This window comes from Pinus tabuliformis, chromosome Q, assembly GCF_031772625.1.
Source record: "Pinus tabuliformis cultivar Carrire ecotype Pingquan chromosome Q, CPIR1, whole genome shotgun sequence".
NCBI lineage: Eukaryota > Viridiplantae > Streptophyta > Pinopsida > Pinales > Pinaceae > Pinus > Pinus tabuliformis.
This window is the reverse complement of record NC_142296.1, coordinates 1188748975-1188760450: the sequence shown is the minus strand read 5'-3', so window position 1 is coordinate 1188760450 and position 11476 is coordinate 1188748975.

The window sequence follows — 11476 nt, the reverse complement described above, 5'->3', positions numbered from 1 at the left end:
CCAATTACAAAAGAATATGTGCATCCTGGTTTAGAGGAGGGTTTTCAGGGGGTTTCTTTAGGCAGGTACTTACAATTTCTTTGAGTTGTCTTATAATCTGAGCTATGATGCTCTGTGTTGGGCCTATTCTGTTTTTGAAAATCTTGTTATTGCATTCTTTACAGACATCCCAGATCAAAAAACCTAGAATCAGAGTCGAGGCTTTGTTGAGTGTTTCATTTTCTGAGAAATCTTTCTGCCAATTTTTTAGAGTGCCAGTAACACTGGATGTGTCCCTATCAGTTTGCCTGAAGATTGAGGCTACCCAATTCCACAAGGTAGAGGTGGATGGGCAGAGATTAAGTAGGTGATCCATCGTTTATTCTTTTAGACCACACAACTAGCATCTAGATGGACCAACTAAACCTCTTTTAAGAAGATTTTCCCAAGTCAAAATCTTTTTACGATGCACCAACGACATGAATAGTTTAATTTTCATCCAGTGCAAGTTCTGCCATAGGTCCTTCCATATCTTATCATGGTTTGGAAATTCAAGCCGAAAGGTAATTCTTTTGGCTTCTTTGAGGTTGAAGTTACCTTCGTCGTTTCTTCCCCATCTTAGTTGGTCAGACAATGTAGATGTTAAAATCTTTCTTTGTTCCTAGATGACTACAAGAGCTTCTGCTTGGGCCTTCAAAGGGGTTTCTTCAATGTATCCTATGTTATTCCATGTTCTCCATGTATCCTTGTATTTTGTTTGATCCCAGAAATCACTTACCCTGAGTAAACCTTTATTGTCAATGTCATTCTTAATATTGGCTAATTCTTCTCTACACAGGTTAGGTTACTGCTACCAGTTATCCTCCCAAAACCATGCTAGGTTTCCATCTCTGATCTCCTAGAAACTGTGCTTCTGAACTATGGCTCTATTCTCCCAAGCACTATTCCAAATGTGGGAGCCCTTGATGTGCCCAGACATCCAAATATGATCCCTTTCTTGCCAATTGTTTGCATACTTCTATTTCCAGAGCTTGGCCCATGGTGTTGTCGACTCCTTTAGCCATCTCCGCCAATGTTTTCCCCCCAAGACTTTGCTAAGGGTTTCAAGGTCATGAAGTCCCAGACCCCCATGCTTCTTAGGTTTACAGAGCTTATCCCAAGCTACCAAAGCCCATTTATTTTTCTCTTCCCCTTTTCCCCAAAGAAAATCTCTTTGAATATTCCTAATGAGTTGTAGAACTGCTTTGGGGGCAGGAAGAGCTGAAAACATGAAGGTGGGAATAGTCTATAGGACAACCTTTATAAGCACTAGTCGTCTTGCTAAATTCAAAGACCTGCTTGACCATTTCTTGATTTTATCCTGCAGTCTATTAGTCACTAGCTCCCAAACTTCGTTGCTCGGAGTTTTATTAGTGAGAGGTTTTCCCAGATATTTTGATGGTAACTGATCTCTTTGAAAGCCAACAATTCTAGAGAGGTTTCTCTGAATTGCAATGTCAGTATTAAAAAAAGAAAATTTTTGATTTGGCAAGGCTTACCTATATATCCGCTGCCATAGCAAAGTCGTTCAGGATTTGTTTGAACGCTTTAGCTTCCTTGACTTTGGTTGTACCCTGCAGTATAGTGTCATCCACAAATCATTGATGAGTCTAGGTTTCCCCATTCGGGGTGAGTTTGAGACCCTGGATTATTCCTTCTATATTGGAAGATTTAATCGCTCTGCCTAATCCTTCCATCATGAGTATAAATAGGAAGGGGGAGAGCGGATGTCCTTTTCGGAAGCCTCTCGAAGGCCTAAAGGTTCTGGATGGAAAGCCATTAAGCAGGATTGAAAAACTAGCTCTAATAAGAAGGGTCATTACCCATCTTATCGAGTTGTGGTCGAAGCCATATGCTATTACTACTTTCTTGATGTACGACCAGTTTAGCTTGTCATATGCTTTCTCTAGGTCAAGTTGTATGATCATCCCACTTTCTTATTGCTCTTAAGAGAATGAACCACCTCGTGAGCTTGAATGATGTTGTTTGGAATTTGGCTTCCTTCCACATAACTAGTTTGCTCCTCACACACTAACATTGGAAGTAGGGGTTTGAGTTTGTTTTCAATTACTTTGGAAACAATTTTTTACACCACATTGCATAAAGCTATGGATCTAAATTTGTCTAGTGCCATAGCTTTTTCCTCCTTTGGAATCAAAGCTATGAAAGAAGCATTGAGCGCCCTCAAAATGGTTTTGGATCTTCTCGAGTCCTCCACAACTTCAAGGATATCTTATTTGACTATTTCCCATCATGCTTTGAAGAAGTCAATATTGAACCCATCTAGTCCTGGAGCTTTCCCATTTTGCATTTGTTTGATGACTTCATTAACTTCCTCTTCAGTCACTGGCCTCTTGAGAGTGTAATTGTCTTCCCTGGTTACAAGCTTTGGAATGTACTTTGTGAAGTTGTTCATAAATCATGATCGGTCTACGAGAGGCTCCTTTGCTATGCTTTGGAAATGTTGTACCATAGCACATTCCATTTCTTCGTGGGTGTTGAGCTCTTTCCCTTTAGTGTCTCTGAGTTTGGAAATCTTGTTATGTGACCTGCGATCCATGGTTGAGTTGTGAAAAAACTTTGTGTTTCTATCCCCTTCTTTAAGCCATTACACTCTCGATTTTTGTCTCGAGAAGATCTCCTCTTGCTTGCATCTGTCTTCTTGTTCTCGTTGAAGAGCATCAGCTTGCATTTTTCTTTCCTCAGTAAAGCCATCTGTGATAAGGATCTTATTAATTCCTTGTAGCTTTTGTTCAACGTCTCTTTTGGTTCTGAAAATATTTCCAAACTCCTTTTTGTTCCATTCTTTAAGCCTAAGTTTTATGTGTTTTAGTCTCTGTTGTAGAAGGAACATGTTAGTGCCTTGAACGGGAAAATCTTCCACACACCATTTACGAATATTACTAATGAAGTCAGGGTGGGTGAGCCAAAAGTTTTCAAACCTGAAAGTTCTATTCCTCGGAGTGCCTATAAAAGAAGCTTGAAGTTGGATAGGTGAGTGATTTGAGCCTCCAAAAGGAAGGATTGATGCAGTCAAGTCAGGGCTAGGGAGAAGGAGGTCCTCCAAGATTATAAATCTATCTAGTTTAGAGGAAGCTTGGGAAGCCTCTCCCCTCTTATTGTTCCAGGTGAACGTACCATTTATTGTCTCCATTTCCACTAGCCTCATGTCATTTAGGAAGTTTTGGAAGGCAATGGAGTCTCTGCCTAGTGTTCTGGTCCCGCCTTTTTTTCTATAAGAGATCTAATCATATTAAAATTCCCTTCTAGAATCCAGCGCATAACAAGATGTCTCTCTCTCAACTCCTTCGATGAAGTGAGAAGCCTGAGTTTGTCTTCAAGTTTTTGAGGACCATAGACATTTGTGATCATATATATTTCCTTATCACCCAAATGTTGGATCACCATTGAAAGGTAGTTCCTGGAAGCTTCAACATCCAGGATTCCAAGTTTTTGGGGATTCCAGAGTGTGAGAATCCCTCCTGCCATGTTGTCTGCTTTAACTTCTAGATACTCATACTTAATGAGCCATTTGTTGTGTATCTCTCTGATTTTATCTATTCAACATTTTGTTTCTTGGATAAGCAACATGTCTGGTTTTTCTTCTTTTATTCTATTGTTAAGATTGCTTTGTTTCCTTTTACTTCCTAGACCCCTAATGTTCCAGGTCACGAGCTTCATTATGAAAGATTTATAAATGAGTAACTAGTAAGATCTTTCATCTTACCTGAGTTAATCATGAGTTTCCCACACTCTGTCATCAGACCATTCTGTCTTTTCTTTCCTCTTTTCCTTCCTGGGTTCTTGGAAGAGTGTCTTGATGTTGCCTCCATCGTCTTAACCCCTCTATTTTCCTGGTTTTCATGGTTTCTTTTGACTCCACAACCCTTTGCTTGAGATCTCTAGAGGAAGAGCTATTGTACTTTGTCAAACTCGTCTTGTGGTAGAGAATCAACCCCTATGGTGGTTCCCTACTCTAACTAGATCGAGATTCTCCCTCTCAAGAATCTCCTGTAGTTCGTGGTCCTATGTTCCAACTTCACTAGGGGTCATCTCATGGTCTTTGCCGAGTTCCATGATGCTTGGCAGATCTTCCTTTAGTTTTTTGTTGTTAGGAACATCCTCCATACTAGCATCTTTTTCCTTCTCTGCAGGATTATCCTCTGATGCTTGGTTCATCGCATTGTTCCCACCTTCTTCTTCTAAAATTTTGAAACTATTATGACTTGGGTGTTTATCCTCACTAGTTTTCCTTTCGTACTTTTTCCCTCCTTTCCCTTTGCCTCCCATCTTGGTAAAGTCTTTCGGGGTATTTTCCTGTGTTGGTTTTCATGTTGTTCTCCAGTTTGTTTAAAGGGAAATCTTTGATGAGGTTCCGGTGTTCATGATATTTACGGCATTTGAATGGGACATGTTCATAGACCACTGCTTATACCCATTCTTCATCGTATACTTCTAGAATGATTTCATTCGGAAGTGCTCTTGATAGGTCCATTTCTACACATATGTGAGCAAAGGAGGTGTATTTTCCTCGCAGAGTCACCTCTAATATTTTTAAAAAATGACATAATTTATTGCCTATGACTTTTAAGGATTCAGGTAGCTAGTAATCTAAAGGTAGGGAGTAGAGTCGTATCCATATCAGTACTGATGTGAATGTTTCTCATTCCGGGACAAAATTCATCACCCATGGTTGCATATAGAATCCAGACGTAGCATAAATGTATGGTTTTCCTTCGAACACTCTGGCTTTGTCCTCTAGGTTTGTGAGCACCACTGTGAAGAAACCCTTGGACCCAAGGTGGAGGGTTATTTCCGCCTTAGGTTTCCATTGGTTTCTTATCCAAACCTACAAAGCCTTCTCTGTTGGCCATAGCCCCATACATTTACATATAATTGCGTATGCCGCCATGTGATCCCTGTTGTCACGCCCCCAATTCTTTTTTCCTTAAATTGGCCGGGTGCGGCACCGCCTAAGTTACCAACTCTTTCCATAGTTAGATTAACTTTACGAACTACGCCTTCAACAATTCATAATAACCATGAATTAACATTATTAATGTGTGGAATCCATTAATAATACATGAACAACAATAATAACCCAACAATATGCAAGAGGAAATCTTCTTTTATTATATATGAAGAAATATTACAATGACCGGGAGCGGCGCTCCACCGGCGTTCATAAACGAGGTTGGGCACCCGCCCGTGCAAGAGCGCATGGCGGTCACACCACAGCACTCCACCCAAAATACAATACACAAGTTTATGTCGAACGGGCGGGCACGCCCATGCACGACCCGTGCCCGTTCACAACCGAACTTGTTCACCCAACAAATACACACAATATTATGCCCAAATGGGCGGGCGCACCCGTGCACACCCGCGCCCCTTTTTCAACAGAGACCGTGTACCCAAGTCGGCGGGCGGGCACCTTACTACGCCCACCACCCGCACCTCAACCGCCCTACACGACGTGCCCGTGCCTTGCCCGACTCGGCGGGTGCATCTCCACACTAGTATGCACTGCGGCCTTAAGTGCGACTTCGCACTACTCCTTATGCGATGAAAGAGTGCGAAGTTCGATGGTTGAAATGAGCATTTCCACCAAGTGTATATATGCCTCCAACCGTGGGCGACCTCCAACCGGCCGACCCTCCAAAACGCCATTGTTCAACATGAGCCGACGCCCTCAACCGATGGTGCGACACTCCTATGTCAAGTCGGCTCGCCCACTGTTCGTATATGCCCAGCTCGCCTATAAGTAGGGCGCCAATCTGTGCACGCGCTATTTCATAACCGCGCCACATCGTTGGTGCCCGTCACATTTCTACCTTAGTTTTTTTTCGCGGAGGTAGGCGCGTGCGCCCAGTCGCCCAATGACCGCAGGTCGTCACATCCTCCCCCACTGGAAATCATTGTCGCCCTCGACAATCCCGACTGCCTCAGTATCTTCCATTCATACTTCGCAATCTTCTTCATCCATATCCAAAGTGAGTCCTCCGATACCCAGCTTTCCTCCTCTGGTGCATTCTTCCATCTGACAAGATACTCCCGTTTCATGTGGCAACCAATCCCTGTAGTGTTGTAGCTCAAAATATTCTCCAACTCCAGTCCTAGCTTGTCCATAATCCTGGCTGGTCCTCTCGGCGGTTCAGCTCTCTCTGGATGGTCTGAATCAAGTTTACATCTCTTCAAATGACTCACATGAAAAACTGGATGCTTCATGTGTGTATGGTGTGGAAGCTCCAGCTCGTAAGCAACTTCCCCCACTCTCTTCTTCACTCGAAATGGTCCCTCATACTTCCGTGTCAGTTTGCTCGCAGTCCCCTTGGCTGGATGAAACTACTCCCCAGTAATCCTGAGAAACACCATATCTCCCACACTGAAGTGTGCCTCCCGTCTCCCACGATCAGCATACTTTTTCATCCTCCTTGCAACATCGTGCAAGCGCAACCGTGCTAACTCCAAGGTCTCCTCCCAAGCCTTCATGAATTTCTTCGCATGAGGACTCCTTAAGAAGCCTCACGTCACTACGGTATGCGGTGCAACCGCCATCTACCCATTCATCAACTCAAATGGACTATACCCCATCGCAGAACTCTTTTGAATATTGTAGCTAAACTGAGCAATATCCAAGAGTTTAGGGCAATTCTTCTGATCAACCATCACATAATGTCTCAAGTAGTCCTCCAGCAATGCGTTGATCCTCTCGGTCTACCCATCTGTCTGCGGATGGTAACTCGAACTCATCAACAACTCTGTCCCGACTAACTTGAATAATGTGGTCCAAAATCTGCTTGTAAAACGCGGATCTCTATCCGACACGATGCTCAATGGAATTCCCCAATACTTCACTATGTTCTTAAAGAACAACTCCGTAGTCTGCTCGGCTCCACAAGGCATCTTTGTAGGAACAAAGACAACATACTTGGAAAAACGATAAACCACGACCATTATCCCATTATACCCCTGAACCTATGGCAATTGAGTGATGAAGTCCATCAAGACACTCATCCATGGTCTCTCAGGAATCGGTAAAGGCTGCAACAGTCCTCCTTGTCTCTGAGTATCCGATTTGTCCTGTTGAAAAATGATGCACGTATGTACATACTCTACATCCTCTCGCATCTTCTCCCAAAAGAATCCTCTCTCCAACAATGCCAAAGAACGATGCATCCCTGGGTGGTCAGCCCATGGCGAGTCATCGCCCTCCTTCAAAAGGTGCCTCCTAAGTCCAGATGACTTTGGAACATAGAGTCGGTTTCTAAAGAACAAGAACCCATCTCGTAGAAAGAACTTTCATGTCTTCCCCTCCTTTATCTGCTTCACTATATTCTGCGCCAAAGTATCGGTTTCAACACTTTCCTTGATCTTATTCTACATCTCTTCTGACATCTGAACTCGACTCCTACTCCTAGCTGCCCGGTCTTCTCCCTCCAATGCTGCAAGTTGTCCCTTCCTGCTAAGGGCATCTACTACCGCATTGTGCCTTCCTGGTCTATACTCGATAGTCATGTCAAATTCTGCCAAGAAGTCCTGCCAACGAGCTTGCTTCGCAGAAAGCTTTGGCTGTGATGCAAAATAACTTGCTGCAACGTTGTCAGTCTTGACAACAAATGGCTTCCCAATTAGGAAATGCCTCCACACATGAAGACAATGAATGATCGCAGTCATCTCCTTCTCATGGACCGGATACCTCCGTTCTCTATCCTGCAACTTCCGACTCTCGTACGCCACCGGATGCCCATCTTGCATAAGAACCCCTCCTATGGAAAAATCTGAAGCATCAGTGTGTACCTCAAATGGTCTCTCGAAGTCAGGCAACTTCAGTATCGGTGTTGTAACCATCCTCTTCTTCAAGTCATCAAATGCCTTTTGACATTTATCCGTCCAACTCCACCTCTTGTCTTTCCTCAATAGGTATGTCAGTGCCGATGTCACCTTGGAGTACCCCTCTAAAAACTTCCGTTGGTAGTTGGTCATGCCCAAGAACACCCTCATCTCATGGACATTCTTCGGTTCAACCCAGTCCTCAATCGCCTTCACTCTGCTCGGCTCCATCCGTATGTACCCTTGACCAACAATATGTCCAAGGAACGGAATCTCAGTCTGAGCGAACAGACACCTAGACTTCTTCAAGAACAACCGATTTGCCCTCAGTGCCTCAAACACCATCGCCAAGTGCTTCTTATGATCCTCCATGTTGTCACTGAACACCACTATATCGTCCAAGTATACTACTATGAACGAATACAAGTATGGTCGTAGGACATCGTTCATCAAAGTGCAAAATGTAGCAGGAGCGTTACACAACCCGAATGGCATAACAAGGAACTCAAAGCTACCATACCTTGTTACTATCGCAGTCTTCTTCTCGTCTCCTTTAGCTATCCGCACCTAATAATACCCATGCCTCAAGTCCAGCTTGGAAAACACTCAGGCTTTCGCAAGCTTGTCAAAGCAATCAGCAGCCAATGGCAAAGGATACCTGTTCCTTACCGTCTGCTTGTTCAATGCACGGTAATCACAGCACATCCGTAGCTCATTCGAATCCTTCTTCTGCTGGAACAATACCGGAGCTCCATAAGGGGACCTTGAAGGTCTGATGAAACCTGCATCAGCTAACTCCTTTAACTGTCGTTTCAACTCCTCCAACTCAGGTCCTGACAACCGATAAGGTGCTTTAGCCGGGGGTTGCTTTCCTGGCTCAAGCTCAATGCTATGGTCCACTGCACGCCTTGGTGGAAGCTTCTTTGGTAGCTCATCAGGCATCAAATTTGCATATTTGGTCAGCACCTCGGAAATCTCGGTTGGAGCAGGCGTCCCTACTCCATCACCTTCGACATCCTTGAACATCACCGCATATGTCTCCATATCTAATTCCTTCATAGCCTTCTCCAAACTCAGTGCCGAAACATGCTGCACCTTGACTTCCCCCCTTTGCCTATGAGTGGGAAAAGTCCAAGTTTGTGACTGTCCAACTAGCACCACCTCATCACAGAAGGGGACAACAATAGCCTTGTTTCCCTTCAAGAAATCCTGTCCGAGTATCATATCAAAGTCATTCATCTCCATCACTGTGAAGTCCAACTGACCCTTCCAGTCTTTTATCTGCACAGGTACTTCGTGTACCAAACCTGCCACTTTAGCTCTAGAGTTCACTGCCTTGACTTCCACATTCGATGGGAAGATCATCAGTCCAACCTCTTTTGCCAACCGTGTTGTCATGAAGTTATGAGTGGCCCCCGTGTCCACCAGATCTTGAATGGTCTTGCCATGAACCATCAAGTCCACGAAACCCAGACTGTTCATCCATGATTTCTCCATAACTTTTCCCTGCATACATGTTTGTTCTCTGCGTTCATCATCAAGCAACGGCTTCACTCCCTATGAACCTACTCTGATACCACCTGTCATGCCCCCAATTCTTTTTTCCTTAAATTGGCCAGGTGCGGCACCGCCTAAGTTACCAACTCTTTCCATAGTTAGATTAACTTTACGAACTACGCCTTCAACAATTCATAATAACCATGAATTAACATTATTAATGTGCGGAATCCATTAATAATACATGAACAACAATAATAACCCAACAATATGCAAGAGGAAATCTTCTTTTATTATATATGAAGAAATATTACAATGACCGGGAGCGGCGCTCCACCAGCGTTCATAAACGAGGTTGGGCGCCCGCCCATGCAAGAGCGCACAGCGGTCACACCACAACACTCCACCCAAAATACAATACACAAGTTTATGTCGAACGGGCGGGCACGCCCGTGCACGACCCGTGCCCATTCACAACCGAACTCGTTCACCTAACAAATACACACAATCTTATGCCCAAACGGGCGGGCGCACCCGTGCACACCCGCGCCCCTTTTTCAACCGAGACCATGTACCCAAGTCGGCGAGCGGGCGCCTTACTACGCCCTCCACCCGCGCCTCAACCGCCCTACACGACGTGCCCGTGCCTTGCCTGACTCGGCGGGCGCATCTCCACACTACTGCGCGCTGCGGCCTTAAGTGCGACTTCGCACTACTCCTTATGCGATGAAAGAGTGCGAAGTTCGATGGTTGAAATGAGCGTTTCCACCAAGTGTATATACGCCTCCAACCGTGGGCGACCTCCAACTGGCTGACCCTCCAAAACGCCATTGTTCAACATGAGCCGACGCCCTCAACCGATGGTGCGACACCCCTATGTCAAGTCGGCTCGCACACCGTTCGTATACGCCCAACTCACCTATAAGTAGGGCGCCAATCTGTCTGCACGCTATATCATAACCGCGCCACATCGTTGGTGCCCATCGCATTTCTGCCTTAGTTGTTTTTTGCAGAGGTAGGCACGCGCGCCCGGTCATCCAATGACCGCAGGTCGTCACACCTGTGCTCCTGTAGCGCTGCATTATTTAAAATAGCCCGGGGGTTTAATGGTTGAGCTGGGTTTGCAGAGTCCTATCACACTCCTAGGCTCGGTTCTCTGACTGCTGCCTCTTGTTCTCTTCTCTCCTCTAACTTCCTCATGATTCTCTTCCTGCTCATGAGAACTGATGTTTTTCCGCTTTTTTGTGATAATCCTCTCTGTTTCTACCTCCATTGGTTTTTTGAAGCAATTCGAACCCGCTTCCTTGCCCTTGTTTGCCACTACATGGTTGTAGGAGGGAGTGGAACTCCATGGCTACCAGCAATAATGCCATGTTGGTCCAAACTCTCATTCTGTGCTTTCCCCGCAGCGCCGTCACCTCGAAGTGGGATCAAGTCCACCAACCAACTCTATTAAATCTTAATTTTATTATTTTTTTATAATTAATATTCATAACATATTATATATATATATATATATATATATATATATATAAAATTTTTTATAATAACCAAATTAATAATCCAATTAAAATTAGTTATAAAAAATAAAATAAAAATAGTTGAATATATTTGATTGATGTATAAATGAAAGTAATTGATTATATTTCATAGATGTATTTAGATATTTTGGATATTCTCACACAACCATTTTTTATTTAATTTGTAAACAACCATTTATGGTTCGCACAATTTAGAGGCTTACCTAGTGTTAACATTACCCGACACTACGCACCATTAAAGACAAACAGATTAGTCTAAATGATTTCTTTCTCTCGCTCGATTGGACTAGTCTAAATGATTTCTTTTTCTCGCTCCATTTTCCAATGGACTTTTAAATGGTATGATTTCGTTTTCTCGCTTCATTTGCCAATGGACTTTTAAATGGTATCCTCAAGTTGCATATATTTTCTATTTTAAAAATTATTTTTATATTAAAAATTTTTAATAACCAATTTAATAATCAAATTAAAATTAATTATAAAATATATATTTATATATATAATTAATTATATTTGATTGATGTATAAATAAAAGTAATTGATTATATTTCAGGGATGTATTTAGATATTTTGTATATTCTCCCACA